General features: G+C 43.9%; 1 long non-coding RNA gene across 1 annotated transcript; it reads right to left on the bottom strand.

Moving 5' to 3' along the window:
• Positions 1-480: 480 nt before the first annotated feature.
• Positions 481-19,598, bottom strand: LOC308482817. The gene is made up of 4 exons (XR_013989419.1): positions 19,478-19,598; positions 16,849-16,930; positions 8,523-8,675; positions 481-767 (listed from the first exon to the last, which is right to left on the bottom strand). It is a non-coding gene; the product is annotated as an uncharacterized lncRNA (long non-coding RNA).
• Positions 19,599-19,619: the final 21 nt, after the last annotated feature.

Genomic DNA, 19,619 nt, shown 5'->3' with positions numbered 1-19,619 from the left:
TTCCTCCATTTTGGAGCACTTATGGAACAAATCTGCTTCCCCAAAACTGCCAGTCAATCTTTTTTTTCCATAGAGGTGGTAGAAAAATGCATGTGAAAGTGTAGGATAAAGATTGCTTGATGTTTAATAAATAGTCTGCATCGTTTAACCTTCTTGCAAACTTTGAGCAGACAAATCAGGATGATTGCTCAGCAAACAGGTTGTCTAGAAGCAACCAGATTGCAGAAAAGAATGTATACAGAAAGTCAATGTGTAACAAAGCAAGCCAAAGCCACTTACTGTAGATAGATGTCAAATATACAGGACCTAGTGACACACACAAACTCAAATGCAAAAGTATCCACTAGAGTAACTAGCCACTCTGACTAGGCAAAAGCACATTTTCAACTCAAATTAGGCAATTAATACCCAAAACAAAAGAATGAGATTAAATACTCGTAATATTTTTTGGTATGGCGAAGACACTACAAATGAATCTCATTTGTTTTGCATACTGAATATATTGCTTGTACACCTTTTGTACAGGGAAAGCTGGCACAACTGCACTGAACACATAACAAAAAAACAGCTCTTGCCCTGCAATAAGAGTATTCACTATATGTAATTCAAAGTGCAGCATTCCCTTATAATAACTTTATCACTTCAAAATGTTGGTTAATTAGTAAGCCCAGTTACCTCTTCTTTTGTGATGCTCAAAATCTCCTCAAAACTCACAATCAGAGTATGTTGTCAGCTTCTCTCTCTTTTTCCATTATAATTGCAAAAATCTAAAAATAAATTTAAAAATAAAAAAATTAAAAACAATCTGAGTATCACTTTTGCGGCTGCTTTGCCATGATACAGGGGAGTTGCTGTTCCTTTTGAAATTGTGCTTAAATGATCAGAAAGTGGTTTAGTATAAAATCCAAAACATGGTGATGCATCATATGAATTTAGAATCGAATTAGGACAAAGCAGATATGCAAGAGAGCATGTCAATTCGCCCAGCAGTTTCCTTGTCACAGATTCATACAAAAAAGTGGTTTGATGTTTCCTGTTCTCACACTTACCTAATTTTGGATATTTATTTTTAAAGAAACTAAAGCAGAAATACCACCATACCACCCACTTTCTAAGAATATTAATGGTCTTTCTCAAAAACCCATTCTTTGTTGAAACATTTCTACCTATAATTTTCTCTTTTTGCTCATGTTTTAAATTATTTTTACATTAAGGCACACTATAACAAAGTGTACTATAAACATAACAAACAAGAGTATTATTTGCTCTCTCATGTGCTCTCCCTGGCTTTCAGCAACAACTATAATATATTCCCCAGTTGTTTGTGAGAATGTGGAGCAAAGGACATCCACTTAAAATAAATTTACAGCACCAGCCCAGGATTGCACTCCCTACCCCCACAAGGATTAGATCAGATTCCAAGTCATTCCCAAAGCAGGTCATTTATACCAAGCATTTTACTGTCTCTCAGAAATCTACTTCTCCGTTGACCCAACAGCAGTAACACTGACATTACTTCATTTTGAGGAATCATTTGGAAGACTGCCATTATTTATTTAATTTTTGTGTTTGTTGTTCTGCAGTTTCTAGGTGGTTTATTAAGAGCTATGAATTCAGTATCTTCTAGGGTTGCCGTTGGACTAGTCAATATCAACCAAATGACAAACACAAACCTTTGACCATTCAGTATTTAAAAGCTTTAAAAGAATAAGAAAAAGAATAGTAACAAAAGGAAAGCCATGCCCTCAGTTTGCAGCTAAAGGGGAAACAGCTCTTTTGGCAAAGTAAATGACTCACCTATTTTCTTTTCAGTGCTTGTGTTTCATATTTCTATAATATATGTTTCTCCACAGGCTTCTGATTAATATTTATTTGAAGTACAGGCTTGTGTCAGCCACACTGGTTGCATACACACCATACACTTAAAGCACATTTAAAATAAGTTTCCCCTACCAAAGTATATTGGGAGCTGTGATTTGTTAAGGTGATGGGAAGTATAGCTCTGTGAGGGGTAAACTACTGTCCCAAGCATTATTTTAGAGAAGACATGGTGCCGGGGGACGTGCTTTAAATGTATAGGTGTGTAAGCAGCCCCAGTCTCTTAGCTATATGTTATGTACGGAGTTGAATAGGATCCAAACTGTAGCAGTCTGATTGGTCCTAGAACAATAGGATCCAAAGGGCAGCAGTCTGATTGGTCCTAGAACAATAGGATTCAGAATGCAGCAGTCTGATTGGTCCTAGAACAATGCAGCAGTATGATTGGTTGGCAGGAACCACCCAATCCTGCCCCAGATAGAAGTGAATCCACAACCTGATTGGCTTACAGTAGAATTCCAGAATTAGCCAATCATGTGCAGCCCATTGTGTAAATAATGTATATAAAGCAGATACTGTGAGGGGACATTTATTCATTCCTCCTCACCACTATGAGCTGAATAAAGAGCATGAAATCACTTTGCGACTCTGAGTATATTTCACTGGCGACGAGGATGGGATCCCGCTGAGCTGACTGCCACACACAGCACCGCAGCACCGCCAACTGCCGCACCGCTGCCTCGCACCGTGTATCCAGGCTTCAGCTCCGGGGCACAAGGAACTCAGAATGGCAGCCAACAGCAGCTTCTCGCCATTCAACCCAGCATCTGGAGACTGGGAAGCGTACGCCTCCCGTTTCACCTTCCTCCTAGAAGCCAAAGGGGTCACCGACGAAGAAGACGCCAAGAAGAGGGCGATATTCTTCAGCGTCTGCGGAGAGGAGACGTTTGAAATCGCCCGGGCTCTCCTTGCGCCTGAAGACGTCGCTACTGTTCCATACAAAACAATAATGGAACAGCTGAAGGGGCACTTTTCGCCGCAGCCCTCAGTGGTGGCTCGTCGAAATGCCTTCTACGCAAAGCGGCAAGCCCCTGGGGAAACCATAACTGGGTTTGTGACCTCTCTCCGCCAAGCCGCCCGGTTCTGCAACTTCTCAGAGCTGGAGAACATGCTTCGTGACCGCCTCGTCGGTGGCCTGAAGGATGAGAAGCTGCAACGACGCCTCTACGCTAAGAAGGACCTAACGTTCCAGGTCGCTCTGGAGGAGGCCCTGGCAACAGAAGCTGCCGAGAGGTCGACCCAAGAGGCACGGCCGAGCCTGCCATCCCAACCGAGGGTCCACCATGAAGACCTCACCGACGACTCAGGATCCGACAGGGAGGAGGTGCACCGAGTACAGCAGCGCACTCAAGCAGCGCACAGACCACAGCTGCCTCGACGAGAAGGAGGGAACTGCGCAAGCTGCGGGGAGAGTCACGAGAGGAGGACCTGCCGTTTCCGCAACGCAGAGTGCAGGCAGTGCAGAAAATCGGGACACATCGCCCGGGTGTGTCGGGCTCGGCCCACCCGACACCAGGCATCAGATGACCAATCCAAGAGCCCCAGGTCCCGGGGCCCAACGCACCAAGGCAACTCGACGGAGCTCACGGACTTCCAGGTATACCAGTTGCCCCACCCCAACGTAGAGAAAATTTATGTAGAGGTACAGATAGAGGGGGCCCCATGCCGCATGGAGCTTGACACGGGTTCAACTCTATCCATAATCTCGGCAAGGACCTTAAGGAAACTGTGTCCCACTGGGGGTCCCAAACTCAGGCCGGCCCCATTCACCCTCCGGGACTTCCAGAAACGTAAGGTCCCCACAATGGGGGTGGGGACCTTCAGGGTGCAATACCGAGGGCGGACGCGGCAACTGGACTTGCTTGTGGTCAAGGGCCCCTACATTAGCTTACTGGGATTGGCATGGTTTGGACCACTGGGGCTAGCTGTCACCGGGGTGAACCACACTAGCTTACAAGTGGACGTGGACGCCATATGCAAGGAATTTCCAGGGGTTTTCGATGGGAAATTGGGACAGTATACGGGCCCCCCCATTGCGCTACAGCTTGACCCCGCAGTACGACCGGTCAGGCTCAAGGCCCGCCGGGTCCCGTTCGCCTTGAAACCCCGTATAGACGAGGAATTGGACCGACTCGTAGAGCAAGGAGTGCTGGAGCCGGTGCCTAACGCTCCCTGGGAAACCCCAATCGTCACACCCGTCAAGCCTAATGGTTCGGTCCGCATCTGCGCAGACTACAAATGTACCATAAACAAGGCCCTCACGGCCCACGCATACCCAGTGCCAGTGGTCAGCCATGTCCTTGCCACCCTGGCTGGGTCGAAAATTTTTGGCAAGCTGGACTTGGCCCAAGCATATCAACAGCTGCCAGTAGATGAGGCCACAGCAGAGGCACAGACGATTGTGACGCACAGAGGAGCGTTCAGGGTAAAGCGGCTGCAATTCGGTGTCAGCGTGGCACCAGGCATATTCCAGAATATAATGGACTCTCTCCTTAAAGGGATTCCTGGCGTCACCCCCTTCTTCAATGATGTGTTGATTGCCGGCCCCACACCAGAGGAGTTTGAGGACCGCCTCCGCACCGTTCTGCACCGTTTCCAGACGGCGGGTCTCAAGGTGAAGCGGGAAAAATGTCTACTAGGAGTGCCTCAGGTGGACTTTCTGGGATTCATGGTGGACGCAGAAGGGGTCCACCCGACTGGGGACAAGGTACGGGCCATTTGTGATGCCCCAGCGCCCAAGAGCAAGACTGAACTTCAGGCCTTCTTGGGACTATTGAACTTTTACCATTCCTTCCTTCCCCACAAGGCGGCGGTAGCGGAGCCCCTACACAGACTCCTGGACAAGCGGGCCCCTTGGGTGTGGGGCCAGCGCCAGGAGGCCGCATTCCAGGCAGTCAAGGACTTGCTTGTCTCAAACTCGGTCTTGGCACACTTCGACGAGAGGCTGCCGGTGGTGCTAGCATGCGACGCCTCACCCTATGGCATTGGAGCTGTCCTGGGGCACCAACTCCCGGATGGAAGAGAGGTACCGGTGGCGTACTTTTCCCAGACACTCAACACAACCGAGCGGAACTACTCGCAAATCGACAAGGAGGGTCTGGCAATCGTAAAGGGAGTAAAAAAATTCCATGATTTCTTGTACGGGCGGCCCTTCACTGTGGTGACTGACCACAAGCCGTTGCTTGGCTTGTTTGCCCCCGAAAAGCAGACCCCCCAAGTGCTGTCTCCTCGCGTCCTCAGGTGGTCAATTTTCCTTGCCAGCTACCAGTATGCACTGATTCACCGACCTGGGAAGGCGATGGGCCATGCGGACGCCCTCAGCAGGCTACCACTACCGGAAACAGGCCCTGACCCAGCACCTGCACAAGAGGTTATGAGCCTGGAGCTGCTTCCCGACCGCCCCATTCAGGCACAAGAAGTTGCACACCATTCCAAGAAAGATAGGGTCATCTCCCGGGTCCTGGACTGGGTGTGGAGGGGATGGCCCAGCAGCAGCCCCGGGCCAGAATTCGCCGGCTACACAACCCGCAAACATGAACTGTCGGCCCACAAGGGGTGCCTGTTATGGGGAAGCAGAGTCGTTGTTCCCCAGCCCCTCTGCAAAAGGGTCCTCACAGCCCTACACGAGACACATCCAGGGGTAGTAAGAATGAAGGCCCTTGCCAGGAGTTATGTGTGGTGGCCGGGGATCGATGGAGAGATAGAGGCCTGGGTCAAACACTGCCAGGCCTGCCAAGAATCCCGCCCAGATCCCCCAAGGGCCCCAGTCCAGTCCTGGGAGTCCGCCCGAGCACCATGGTCACGCCTGCATGTGGATTTCGCTGGCCCCTTTCAGGGGAAAACATTCTTCATAGTGGTGGACTCCTACACCAAATGGCTGGAAGTCGCACTGGTACCGTCCACTTCCACGTCCGCAGCCATCCGGGTACTACGCAGGCTGTTTGCAACCCACGGGCTCCCTGACACTCTCGTCTCAGACAACGGGACTGCATTTACGTCAGGAGAATTCCAAACCTTCACAGCGCAGAACGCCATCCGCCACATCCGTTCGGCGCCGTTCCACCCTGCCACCAATGGCCAAGCAGAACGCATGGTGCGGACCACCAAGGACACCCTTCGCCGCATGACGCAAGGGGACTGGGAGTACCGCCTTGCCACATTCCTTCTAGCACAGCACAGCACCCCCAGCTCAACGACTGGCCGGAGCCCCGCTGAACTACTAATGGGTCGGCGCCTTGCAATCAGATTGGACCGCCTTCACCCCGATAGAGCTCAGGATGAGGTAGTGGTGGGGGAAGGCAGGAACCCCCGGACCTTCGAGGCCCAGGACCCAGTGTACGCAAAGAATTTTGGGGCAGGCCCAGCATGGGTACCCGCCACAATCACCAGGGTCACTGGCCCCGTGTCGTACGAGGTGCTAACGGATGGGGGGCAATGCTGGCGCCGCCACTGCGACCAGATACGGCGACGATTCCCGGGAGAAAACCAGGAGGAGGACAGGTCAGAGGAGTCCCAAGGGAACAGCGGGGCAGTGAGGCCCATAGAGCAGGAGGGGCCAGCAGGAGAGGCAGAATCAGTAAATACAGAGAGGACCCGTGAGGCCGAAAGGACACCGGAACCAGAACCACGACTGAGCGAGCCGGTTGCACCAGACCAAACAGCCGCATCACAGCCAGCATCCTTGGAACACGAGCCAGAACCCGGAGCCCGGACCAGGGAACACCCCAGGCCACAACGCACACGTAGGCCGCCGGCATACCTTGAGGACTATGAATGCGACCTCCCGGGCAGGACTGGAACTTAGAGGGGAGGGGTGTTATGTACGGAGTTGAATAGGATCCAAACTGTAGCAGTCTGATTGGTCCTAGAACAATAGGATCCAAAAGGCAGCAGTCTGATTGGTCCTAGAACAATAGGATTCAGAATGCAGCAGTCTGATTGGTCCTAGAACAATGCAGCAGTATGATTGGTTGGCAGGAACCACCCAATCCTGCCCCAGATAGAAGTGAATCCACAACCTGATTGGCTTACAGTAGAATTCCAGAATTAGCCAATCATGTGCAGCCCATTGTGTAAATAATGTATATAAAGCAGATACTGTGAGGGGACATTTATTCATTCCTCCTCACCACTATGAGCTGAATAAAGAGCATGAAATCACTTTGCGACTCTGAGTATATTTCACTATACCTTTTTCAAACATTTCCTCTCTGTGTGGTATTTACTTTATATACTTATTTTGGTGACCCCAAAGGGATCGCCTTCTGTTCTTCTCCTACATAATGAAACAGATGTGTTGCCAGTTGTTATGAGAGCTTATTTGTATATGTTCTATTTTGAGCTCAAAATCGAAGCCACGAGGGACCAGAGATTACCTAAACTTTGCCTCAAGGAACAATCTTTAAATGATTCCATAAAAGGAGGTACTTGGCTCCCAAAAATTCATTGCTTTAACATTTCCCCCCTTCAGTGTGTGTGTGTGTAAAAACACATTCACACACGTATATATATGTTGTGTGTGTCTTATCTACACACAGATACACAGTTCTGAGGTTGCCACTGCCAAATTTAAAATAAGATTGGGAGATGTTTTCATAAAGCAAAATTTGCCTTAGCTGACAAACATTTTTTTAAATAATATTTATTTTTGCATTAAAAATATTGCATTGTTTATATACTTGTACTTTCATAACAAATTCCCATCTTCCCCCTTTCCCCAATATATTCCATGTGTACATGTCTGTTTCCAAATCAGATAAGTAAAAGTGAAGGTCATGTGCTGGATTTTGGATAGTTGTGACTGTTGAGCATTCTTATCTATTCTGATCCGAACAAGTTGTTTCAGGGAGAGTCATGAGTTGCTGGTGTTCTCATTGTTATACTGTCTCTTCTGATGTACTAAATAAACCTGTATCACATTTCCTCAAAATAATCTCTGGCTCCCATGTTTTTTATAGCATTGGTATCTTTTCCATGAGGGAGCTATGCCATACTTAACAAACTTAATATGCACACCTTGCTATTTTATGATTAAGTAAGACCAGGAATAGACACACTTGGCCCTCCAGATGTTTTGGGACTACAGCTCCCATCATCCCTGACCACTGGACCTGTTAGCTAGGGATGATGGGAGTTGTATTCTCAAAACATCTGGAGGGCCGAGTTTGCCTATAGCCTGAGTAAGACCATTATTGCAGATGCTGCCTGTCAGATCTTAACAGTTATTCTGCAAAGGAGGGTTTTTGTTCACCTAAGTCACAATCAAATTACACTGCCATCAGTGGTGCCATCAGGGCACCTTGGGGCTGGAGCAAAGGAACCTCATACACAGCAGGGCTGGCTTGCCACATGTTGCAGTAGGTAAAATAATACACACACCACGTTAAGAGCGGGACCTGCTCCCCCCACCCCCCAATCAAGCCTGTTAAAACCACACTCTGAGCTGCACCGCTTCCTGACATCTTGGACGGACATAACAGCTTGCTTACTCAATGCCCTGGCAGAAATAACACTGTTCTAGTGGCCAGTTTGCTTGGGACTGAAGAAACAAGCGGGAAAGGACACTCAGATCCCATTTAATGACCAAAGGAACAAAAACCGCCAACTGTTAATCAAGAACCCCAGCACACGAAGATCAACCTTACCTGAGCTGGGTATCATGTTCAGGACTTTTTTATGGCCTTGAATAACTGACTTCCCCTTCGCTTCTGTGTCTTGTCTTTACTTTGTAAGCCTGGTGGCATATCCTGCTTTCCTCTTTTCTATTCATGTGAGCAGCTTTGGGTGAGGATAATTGTCTGAAAAGTAGTAAACAAATAAAATACAGGAATACTTCACATTTGCAGCACAGAGACCAAGATAAATTTATAGGGACATATGCATGCAATTGCCTGGTTTAAGGCTATTTGGTGATTTTAAGTGCCTGCAAATTATTCAATGTTTATAGTTAACAATTAACTTATTTTGATTCTGTTGTAAAGTGAAGCACAGTTACTATTCATGCTGGTTGGCTAAAATGTCACAAGCTTTCTAATTTCCTATGGGCCATAATAAAACAAGTTCTTATGCATAGCACCTTTTGCATTTTCAAAATGCTTCAAATAATTATCTTGGTAATCCTGTAATCAGGGTTAAAAACACAAATCAGTGTTATTAGAAACAAAACCCAAGGAAACAGATAGCAAATTAACAAGAGAAACAGAGGGGGAAAAGAGAAACATCAAAATGTCAGGCCAAAGGCTGGAATAAGGATGTTTTCAGGTGGTGGTAAAATTTCATCAAGGAGTATGCTAAGTGGATCTTCTGGGGTGTGGAGTTTCAAAAATTAGGTGCCACAACTGAGAAAGCCCTCTTGCATGATCTTGCATGGAAATGGGATATGCATGAAGAGGACAGTGCCTCAGTGGATGAATCTGCTGATATGAGAAGAGACGAGGTGAACAGACAGATGGTAGATTGAGTTCTACAAGTAGATCTAATATTATCTGCAATAGATTAGAAAGAATTGATTTCTAATTGTTCAGCAGTGGCAAAAATGAAAAAAGCTTATTTTTTACTTCTAAATTAGAAAATTCATAGCCTGGAGCCACTCAGTTACATCTGCAAGTTTTCCCTGTTTATACCACATGGGGTCCAGTAGACAATTGGCTCCTTCACCTCCTCAGTCACCATTTTGCACCTGGTTCTAGCTGGTGGACCTCAAAAATTAACTTGTTTTGATTATGCTGTAATCAAGAGTCAGTTAGTGTTTGTGCTAGTTGGCTAAAACCTCACAAGTCTTCTAATATCCTATGGGCCATAATAAAATAAGTACTTATGCATAACACCTTTTACATTTTCAAAATGCTTAGAATGGGGGGGGGGGACAAAAAACAAAACGAAACATTCTTAGAATAATTATCTTGGCAATCAACACAAAAAACCCGCAACCAGTGTTATTAAGAAGACAAATCACAATAAAGTAAGGAACTAAGTAGAGGCCAAAAGTCTGAAGACTGCCCCCTTCTGCTTTAAGCTTCTTGCTCCCAACCTTAGGATTATTAAAGTGATAACCAGCACTTTGAACCATGCTCAGAAACTGACCATCAGGAAGTGCAACTGATATAAAAGAGAAGCCCCATTCTCCAGAAAGCTGGCATGAGTGAGATGCTGCATTATATACTAGCTGTAGCTTCCAGATGGTTTGCAGAAGCAACCTCATGTAAAGCATGCTATAGTAGTCTAGTGTCTGTATAATGAAGACATGTCTGATCAAATACTAGGCCCATCTTCCTCCCAAACCTGGGCAGCTGGCACACCATCCACTGCTGAGCAAAATCACTCCTCAGCACAGCTACCATATGGGAACCCAGCAGCAAAGCCAAGTCCAGGCCTGGGGAAGCTCCTTAAATGCTCTCACTGTTCATGCAAAGGGTTACAGTTTAGTTACTATCCTCACCTGGGAGAACTAAAGCACTGATTGACAGTGACTGGCCTACAGCCATCTAGTGAGTTAGTTCCTGGCAAAGGAAAATTTCAAACCCAGAACTAACACTAGGGTTGGGTTGCACATCTTTGTGTAAGGAGAGTGCGGGTGGGGGGAAGTGTTGGCGTTTTTGAGGTTTTGCACGTAGCATTTGGGTAGATATCTAATAATTTATATGGATCTAATCACACACTTTGATAAAACATTCTGCAGCGATAAATACAGACATTGTTGACAATAATACACACCCACAGATTCTAAAAATAAACCAAAAATTTCCCCTCCTCCCTATTTCCTTTGTCTGTTTTCTTCTAAACTGCTGGAACTGTTCATTCATTTTTTTAAAGCCTTTTTAATCTCTGAGGTCTAGTTACTCTAGAGCACTGATCTTCAACTGATGGGTCAGGACCTCAAACTTGGTTGCAAGCCAAATTTAAGTGGGTCACACCAGAGAGGCATAACCATCCTTCTTCTTTAACAGGATTTTTTTTAAAGGGGAAAGATGGTTAAGTAGAAAGAACAGGAGCGGCTGGAGAGAGACAAGGAAAAAGTGAGAGGGAAGAGGAAAAAACAGAGACATAAGGCAGAAAACAGGATTGCATATAACTGGCTGAGGTTAGCAGATGAAGACTGCAATCTGAAGGAGCCTGGAGACCATGCTCAGGAAAGGTTTAAAGAGTTGCGTCTGTTAGTCTGCAGAAGAGTTGGTTAAGAGATGATACAATAGGCATTTTCAAACATTTGAAGGGGTGTCAGATGATGGAGCAAATTTGTTTTCTGTTGCTCCAGAGACAGGACACAAATCAATGGGTTTTAAATTACAAGAAAATGATTTGGAATACTGTAAACTTAAGAAATTCTTGGCAATCTAAGCTGCTTGATGGTGGAACAGACTGTCTGTGGGGCCCCTCCAGATACCCTTTTTGTTATGAATTCACGATTGTGCTCATGGCAGAGTTGGTGTGGCTATATGTGATCCTGCTTTCAACTGTTGGAACCTGCAAAATTTTTGGGACTGACATACTGCTTCACTTCCATTCAATGTATGCCCTGGACCTTCTTGCTTAAATCCTGTAACTTTCCAAACCACAAATGTTCCAGTTTATTTTTAACCCAATTTTGTTGCACTATAGTGTAAGAGTGCACTGCAATTTGTGAAGGATATTGACAAGCTGGAACATGTACAGAGGAGGACGACCAAGATGATCAAGGGTTTGGGAACCAAGCCTTATGAGGAACAGTTGAGGGAATTGGGTATGTTTAGCCTGGAAAAGAGGGGACTGAGAGGATATATGCTAGCCATCTTCAAATATCTAAAGGGCTGTCACATGAAAGATGGAGCAAGCTTGTTTTCTCCTGCTCTGGAGGGTAGGACTCAAACCAATGGTTTTAAGTTAAAAGAAAGGCGATCTCGACTAAAAACCAGAAAGAACTTACTGACAGTAAGAGCTGTTTGACAGTGGAACGGACTCCCTCAGGAGGTTGTGGACTCTCCTTCCATGGAGGTTTTTAAACAGAGGTTGCATGGCCATTGTCATGGATGTTTTAGTTGAGATTCCTGCAATACAGGGGGGGGGGTTGGACTAGATGACCCTGGGGTCCCTTCCAACTCTACAATTCTGTGAACCTATGATTCTATCAGGGATACCGTAACAGTGGATTTCCTGCCTTGGCAAGGGATTGAACTAGATGACCAACTCTATGATTCTATTATTGATCTTTAGGGTTTAATTATCAGAAGCAGACTAAATTACAACAGAGTAAGTAAGCATCATACAAAGTTGCTTGTTCTGTATATCCTTTTCAAATAATACTTCTCTTGTTGGCAAATTTTGGTTAGCTTTCTTCAGAATTGCATGAAAATATATAGCTTTGTGCAGGGTACATGCAGCACTGATAAAATTCCTATCAGCATGGGATGGATCAAATACTACTACCATGTGAAAAAAAATGCCAGAGAGAAAGACACACAATCTCAAGTGACCAGAGTTTCTCAATCCAAAGCTGGCAAGTCTGAATTGCTGACTATCTCCAGTCCATGAGAAAGACACCATCAGATGATTTATGAGGGTGGTATTTATCACTAACATATGTGAAATACATTATGCTACTATTCTAACAGGTGGAAGGTAAAAGGCTGCATGTGGTTAAGTGGGTGCTTGTATTTAGGAACATCATCCCAGTGCCAAGGCACGTCTCCCAGACTGTGTTTTGTTTGCCGTCATCCATCGATAAAGTTTGATAGTCAGGAGGCTTCAGCAAGTGGGGGAAGAGAGCATTACAGACTATGTCATTCTATGCTTTGAAAAGTAAAAACAGTGTGCTGAAAGTGAGACAGCAAATATGCAAGGGGGTAAATTTATGCCCTTCAGAAGCACTCATGAGAACTGAATTCAATGTTAAAGTCAGCAGAAGGCATGTGAAAACATGCACTTAGGCTACACCATCTGTACAACTGGCTTATATACAGCTGAGGAACAGTAGCTTATGATTCTTTCGATATTTCTATGATCAACAACCAAATACTAACCCTTTTTACTCAGAAGTAAAAGTCTTAATTCCGTGCAAGCAAATTGCATCGAAAACTGTATGGGTGATCCACTGGAACACCATGGTTTCATGTGAAACAAATCATTCCACGAGTTGCTCATAGCAGCAGGTGGTAAAGAAATATCCCTTATAAGTTATGGGATACTTGGATTTTTTTTTTAAAAAAAACTTTGCTATAAAGAAGTGTGGAATTAGTGTGGCAAAGCCCATGCAACATTTCACAATCTGTCCATGTCAGCATTCCACTCAAATTTTCCATGCAGAAGCTTAGAAAACGAAAGCTTCTCAGCTAGCTAAAACCATTTTTTTAGGCTGCAGTTCTATACACATTTGCCAAAGAGTAAGCCTATGTAGTAATGGCTTATGTAGCATGTATCACTAAACTATGGTTTGGTGATACATGTCTGAACTGGAATGAGCCCCAGCAAGACTTCAGCTGGCACATTGCCCCTTCCCCTCTCCCTGTACTGCTTAGAGGAGGACACTGACAGCATTTAGTTTCACTTCCATAGAATCCTGGCTTCTTCTTAAGCTATTTTGAAACTGACCAGAGTTTGAAACTGACCTCTGGTTCCTACACAGCAAGGAGCCAAGATTCTGTACAAGAAAAATGAAATTCCACTGAATTCTTCTTCCTGGCTACATAGGAGAAGGAGAACACAGGCGCTTGAGAGCCTGATTAGATGGATGATACATTAGCTAAGTATCTGTGAATATTAATGTGCAGGTTTTTTTGTTGTTTTTTTTACACAAATTGCAGTGTGCCCCTCACCCCATTCCAGATCGCAGCATGAGGGATGGGACACTTTATGCCTTTACCATCACCCTAACTGTGGCCCCACTCTTCATAAGTATTAAAAAACCCCACAAAGTTCCCTGAAACATACATAGAAAAGACACTGGAAGACAGATGAGCTTGTCTTCAAAGTCGGTAATAGTTAAGGTCACTCCTCATTAGGATACTCTTCAAGAATAGCGAACATGTAGCCCTCCAAATGTTGATAGACTACAACTCCCATTAGCCTTGACTATTAGCCATGCTGACTTGGGCTAATGGGAGATAATGTTCCATGACATACAAGGGTCACATGTTCCCCCATTACGGCTGTACCTGAAACTCATTGGCCATTAAGGGTATACATCAACAGCAAAGGCAGCCATTTTAAATTCAAAGAACTGCTATCCTACCAGTACCTTATTCCAGCTGTAGAATTATATAAGTACTTCAGTGGTGCCTAACCAGGTGTCCTCTCCAGTAGCAAAGTCAGGAGTACATGCAGATTTGAAATATGGTAATATAGCCCTGTGCAAAACACTAACTTCACTGACCTAAACTTCAATCTGCAATCCTGTGCACACTTACTTTGAAGTAAATCCTATTTCACTCAGCGGTTCTTTATTTTGAAAAACTATGAATAATATTGGCCTACAGGTTGCACGCCCTAGTCTTTAAAAAGTCAACATTTTCTTGCATAAGAACAATGGAACAGGTTAAATAAACTGAGATCTATCACTATGGCTGCAGTACTATGTACACTTGCTTCTGAGTAAAGATGCATATAATTAGGATGTATATAATCACCTCTTTCTGACTCAAAGAATGAATCTCTCTATAAAGCAGTTAGCACAAGAATCTGTGTATGTTATCTAGCCTATCTTGGAGGACTCCTGTTAGCAGCTGGCAGAAGTCGACACCAACTCTGTTTTGCAATTAAAATAAACTTCCTAGGACTCTCTCAGTAGACCATACAAGACCCTACGGTGCATGTATAGTGCCATATCAGCCTTAGTGGAAAGACAAGAACAAAGAACCATAGCAATTCCCACTGATAAATCTAGAAGCACAGCTGAATAATGAACTCTTCCCCCAACTCCCACCCCAAGTGTCTAACATTTCCTCCAAAATCCCCACTTCCCCTGTCTTTCCCCAATGTTTCAGCAGTGGTACCCCTATCCCCATTAAGTTCTCTAATTCTTCCCAAATGCAGTGAGCTCTTATTTAATGCCACAGCTGTTGGGGAGGAAATCACAAATAGCAGAAGGTGGATTAGTTGATAATGTACCAGTTCTTCCTCAGCAAATGCTGACACCTGTGTTTCACATGCTGCCTTTTCTGGCCCTCCCTCCTCGTCTACCAATGAAGTATGCATATAGTATGTTTGGTGCTTGATTTATATCATTGGATTTACTGTCTATATGAATGTCTAAAGAGAACTAGAATTTGTTCCAACAACTGCTCGCTTTCTAGCTCTCTTCCCTCAAGCTAGCATCTTTGTTACATACTTACAAGGGTGCATAAGTTATAACTACAGACTAATCGTATTTTTAAAAGATTAAAGCCAAGAACTGCAGACATCAGAGGTAGTAAGCAGTGGTATCAGCAATTATTATACAATTTTTTTTAGTCTCTAGAATTGTTGGCTTTCAGGTAACGTGCTTTCCATGGCTTGGGACTATGGCGTTTAGCCAATGTTAATCCTTCTAAGTGTAGACCCGTTAAAATAAATGGGCACGTATAACTTAAGCACATTAATTTTAATGGGTCTACTCTGAGTATTACTTAGTTGGCTACAACCCTATCACACAAAACATGACATATCCTTGCATTACATTTGAGTTATGTTGCTTATTTCTTTAAGAAGGGATACAGTGGTACCTCGCAAGACGAATGCCTCGGAAGACGAAAAACTCGCAAGACGAAAGATTTTTTTGTTTTTTGAGTTGCTTCGCAAGACGAATTTCCCTATGGGCTTGCTTCGCAAGACGAAAAACGAAAAAAACGAAAAAAACGAAAATGTTAATTTCGTCTTGCGAGGCACCACTGTATTGAGAAAGACAGGCAGAGATGCTGTTAATAGCAAGAAATCCCACTCAGTATTTACACATTTGCTTGGCAATAGAGTGTTAAATATGTGATAAACGGAATGTCAATTGTTTCAATCTGATTTTTATTATTATTTATTTACATTATTTATATTTCACCATACTTGGTCACAAAGTGGTTTATATAATCAATAAAACAATTGATCACTCAAAACAATACAGTATTTAAAGCAAACAAAAACCACAGGTCAAAATGTAAGCTCTATAGTCACCCGCTATCTGCATTTATCCAGAAACAACTGGAAACGTTTTTGTTCACTCAAGTTTTCCCAGCTGAAAGAACAGGTCTGTGCCACAGGTGTTTATTTAGTATTGTTTTTAAATTTATTTGCTGATATGTAACTGGTGGGTTATTGTTGTTTTTTGCATTTTGTAAATAGCCTTGTGACATAGGTGTGGAAAGCAATACCACAAATTATGCAAACTACAACTTACTTAAAATGCCTGCTGAAATAGAAATATATTTGTCAAGTACCTGAAGTTTAAAAGGAAGGGGGGCCTGAGTGATCTCAGCCAGGAGGTAGTTCCACACAACATTTTTAAAATAAATAAAAAGACGTGGGTGGGGTGAGCTGAGATTCATCTGTGCCAAAGCCCACAGTGGTGAACTGGGCTTTTATGGGTTCAAATGATCTAATCCTTGCTTTAAAAATGAACTCTCCACCATAGGCATATGAGTTTTGCAAGCTAGCTATAGTCAAAATAAGAATGCCATTAAAAGTCTAAGATTTTAGAATTGCAATTTAAATTTTAAAAACAAAATTAACCATAGAGTTTCACAAGTGTAGCGGAGAAGACACACTCTTTCCGGGCCCATTTTACTTTTCTGAGCTTCTGATATGACAACCAAGTTCATGACCTTCTGAAAAATTATATCCAGAACTGTTAATTCTGTTAATTCCCAACAACTTATTGAGAGCTGATAAGAGACAAAAAGAGCTAAGATGTAGAAACATGTTGGAATATCTATTTAAAGGACTTAATGTGTTTGTGGACTGTAACAAATTAAGCAACACATTTGGACATGTCTACTGCAATAAGCTTAACATTTTCTTCTACAAAAAAATTGCTACCTCATTTCCTGATGTTAGGACTTTTATCCTTTCTTTACTTCATGTCATGCGTAGACTTGAAGTTTTGTTGCTCTTTTTCTACCTTGAAACGGAGGAGAAACAATTGTTTACAAATGGAGACTCACACAGTAGGAATAAACCAAGCATTCATGTTTCAGTTTCACAATCTTTACAAAATGATTTTTCCAGTATGATTTCTGCTACACTGCATCTGAGAACTGTTCAACATATAGGCAGAAACAGAAGGGGGCAATTGCTCTTCCCCTTGTAAAACTGTCACAAAATTAGGGTAGCCATGTACTCTTTGAAGGGTGTCATGTCCAAGTCTAGTTTAAAGATATGAAAGATCCCAAAGGGAAAGAAGGGGCACTGAGGTTGCCCATCAACCGTCAGCATACTTTAGTAGTCTCACAGGTCGTATTATGTTCTAGGTATTGTATTTCCATTCAAATTGTACTGTAATAATTATTTCTAATATTGCATCTATACCTATAAATTAGCACGTGCAAATTTTAAGCATATATTTGTTCTCTTTTTGGGTAACGCATAAAATACTACAAAACAAATACATGCAGTGCAGGTAAACCCATGTGTGCTATACATGCATGTGACTATACACTTATTGTTGATGTCTGTCTGTCTCAAGAGACAATAGAGTGCGCCTCTGGGAGTGAAGCCAAACCACTGGAGAATCACAGCGCCTACTGTGGCTGCAGAGATGAGTAACTTGTAACTGCTACCTCTCACGTTGTTTTTGCTGCATTAGCAGCACCAAAGTGACCTCTCTGGGGCGCAAGAATGGGTAGGGTGTATGAAGGTTCTGGGCTGCCAGGATGACTTCGTTAATGTGGTCCAAAGGAAAGGAAAGCAATACTTTTGGAACCAGCTTGGCTGCAGGAGTTGCCAGAAGGAGGGCATACAAGGCGCCATCCAACTGTCTTAGGGACTGCACTCTGGATTTGTGTAGGGTTTACTCCTTAGCCTTTATTTCTCCCAAATATGTCCCAAAAGGCAGCGGGTACAGATTTTTTCCTTTGGATTTAATCCCAAAACCTCTTTCACAAATGAGTATACCACAAGACAGTGGAGGCTTAGGATCAGTTTTTTCCACTTACACATAAATGTGAAATAAATATTAGTTCCCCAAAATTAAATCCATTTACTAAAATGTTAATAGAATACTGTACTCTCAAGAAGTATTTTTAATAATTTGGTGCCACCAAGTGGTAAATAACTACATTCCAGCTTGCAGACAGTGCTGTAAAAAAAGGTACGAACTAGGAGGAAAACACTTTTCATTTTTGTTTTTACAGCTGCAGTTTTGAGGCAATGAAGCAATTATTTCCTGCTGTTGGACTTTTCCTTTTATGCTTTCTTAATGTTCATGCCATGTGTAGACTTGGTTAGGGTGACATTCATGAAGAGCAATCTATAAACTGTTTCTTTTTTTCCTATTTTTTTCCCTATAAACTGTTTCTCAAACTCAATGCAAAATCTGCAAATCAAATTTAAACGTTTGTCTAGCTGTATGAAAACATTAGTCAAGCTGATCTCATTGATTCACCACTTCAGATATTAACTGAAACATGAAAAAAGATGGAAACCCCTTTAAAATATAGTCTGCCCAGAGACTCAGATCTGTAAGAATGTTTAAAGTTCTTAAATTTTCTCAAGCAGCCTTTTCCTCCATCTGTGCAGAAAATCCCTTTCTTGAGACATTCCCACCCAAACGCTTGCTAAAGTAAATGAACAGTACCAAAGCCCTTTGAAGAGCAGACCCAGTAAAGTCAGTGGACCCAAGTGAGTCATGACCATTATTTTCAATGGCTTGTATCCCATTCTAGTCCTACTCAGAGCAGCTCTGAGTTAATTGAAGTTACGAGAAAGGAATTTCCGACTAAACATCAGGAAGAACTTTCTGCTGTTCCACTAGGGAGTGGAATCCCTCGGAAGGTGGTGGACGCTCCTTCCTTGGAGGTTTTTAAGCAGAGGTTGGACGGCCATCGGTCACGGATGCTTTAGTTGCGATTCCTCCATTGCAGGGGGTTGGGCTAGATGACCCTCAGGGTCCCTTCTGACTCTACGACTTCGGTTCATCTGTTTCAATAGGATTACTCTTGAGAAGGACTTACTGGAGACGACCCAATGTGCTTACTCTGAGCAGGGCTGAACACGGAACACAACCCCAAGGCAGGTTTCAGGCTTGAAGCCTATCCTTTAAACGACACTCTCCTTCAGGAGCAAAATAAGGGCTTACTTCAGAGTAAACAGGGCTGTGCTGTATCAGGTTTAAGCAGCTTTGGCCTACTAAAATCCACTCCTGCCAGGCACCTGTTTGAGGGTAGGATTTTCCTCCCAAGTTTAGCAAGGCAGTAATGGAGGTGGGGGGGGCGGGAAGAAATAAGAGGGGGGGCAAAAGGGGCAGAGTATATTTCGAAGTGGGCGAATTGTGACCCACATTTCAAGATCTCTGAAATAAAAAGTACACAGTATGACAGGAACCCAGCAATTGGGGTGGTGAACGCTCCTTTTGGGGGGGGGGGGAGCCTTGCCCTCCATAGGATGACGAGAATTTTTTTAAAGGGGCTGGAGTAATAAATATATATTTTTTAAAAAGCACACAACCCACCATTTTCTCGGTCGCATTAGGAGCAGGGCGGCCCGTTGGCCACCAGCTGGGGCTGCTGAGCGAGTGAGCTCTCCCCTCAGAAAATCCCTTCCCGCCTTTTCGGAAGGAGGCGGCCCGTAATTCCTCCCCACGGGGATTTTTT

The sequence above is a fragment of the Podarcis pityusensis genome (genome assembly GCF_964106645.2).
Source record: "Podarcis pityusensis genome assembly, chromosome: 8".
Lineage (NCBI taxonomy): Eukaryota > Metazoa > Chordata > Lepidosauria > Squamata > Lacertidae > Podarcis > Podarcis pityusensis.
The sequence above is the reverse complement of the archived record's forward strand: the minus strand, read 5'-3'. Positions and strand labels throughout refer to the sequence as shown.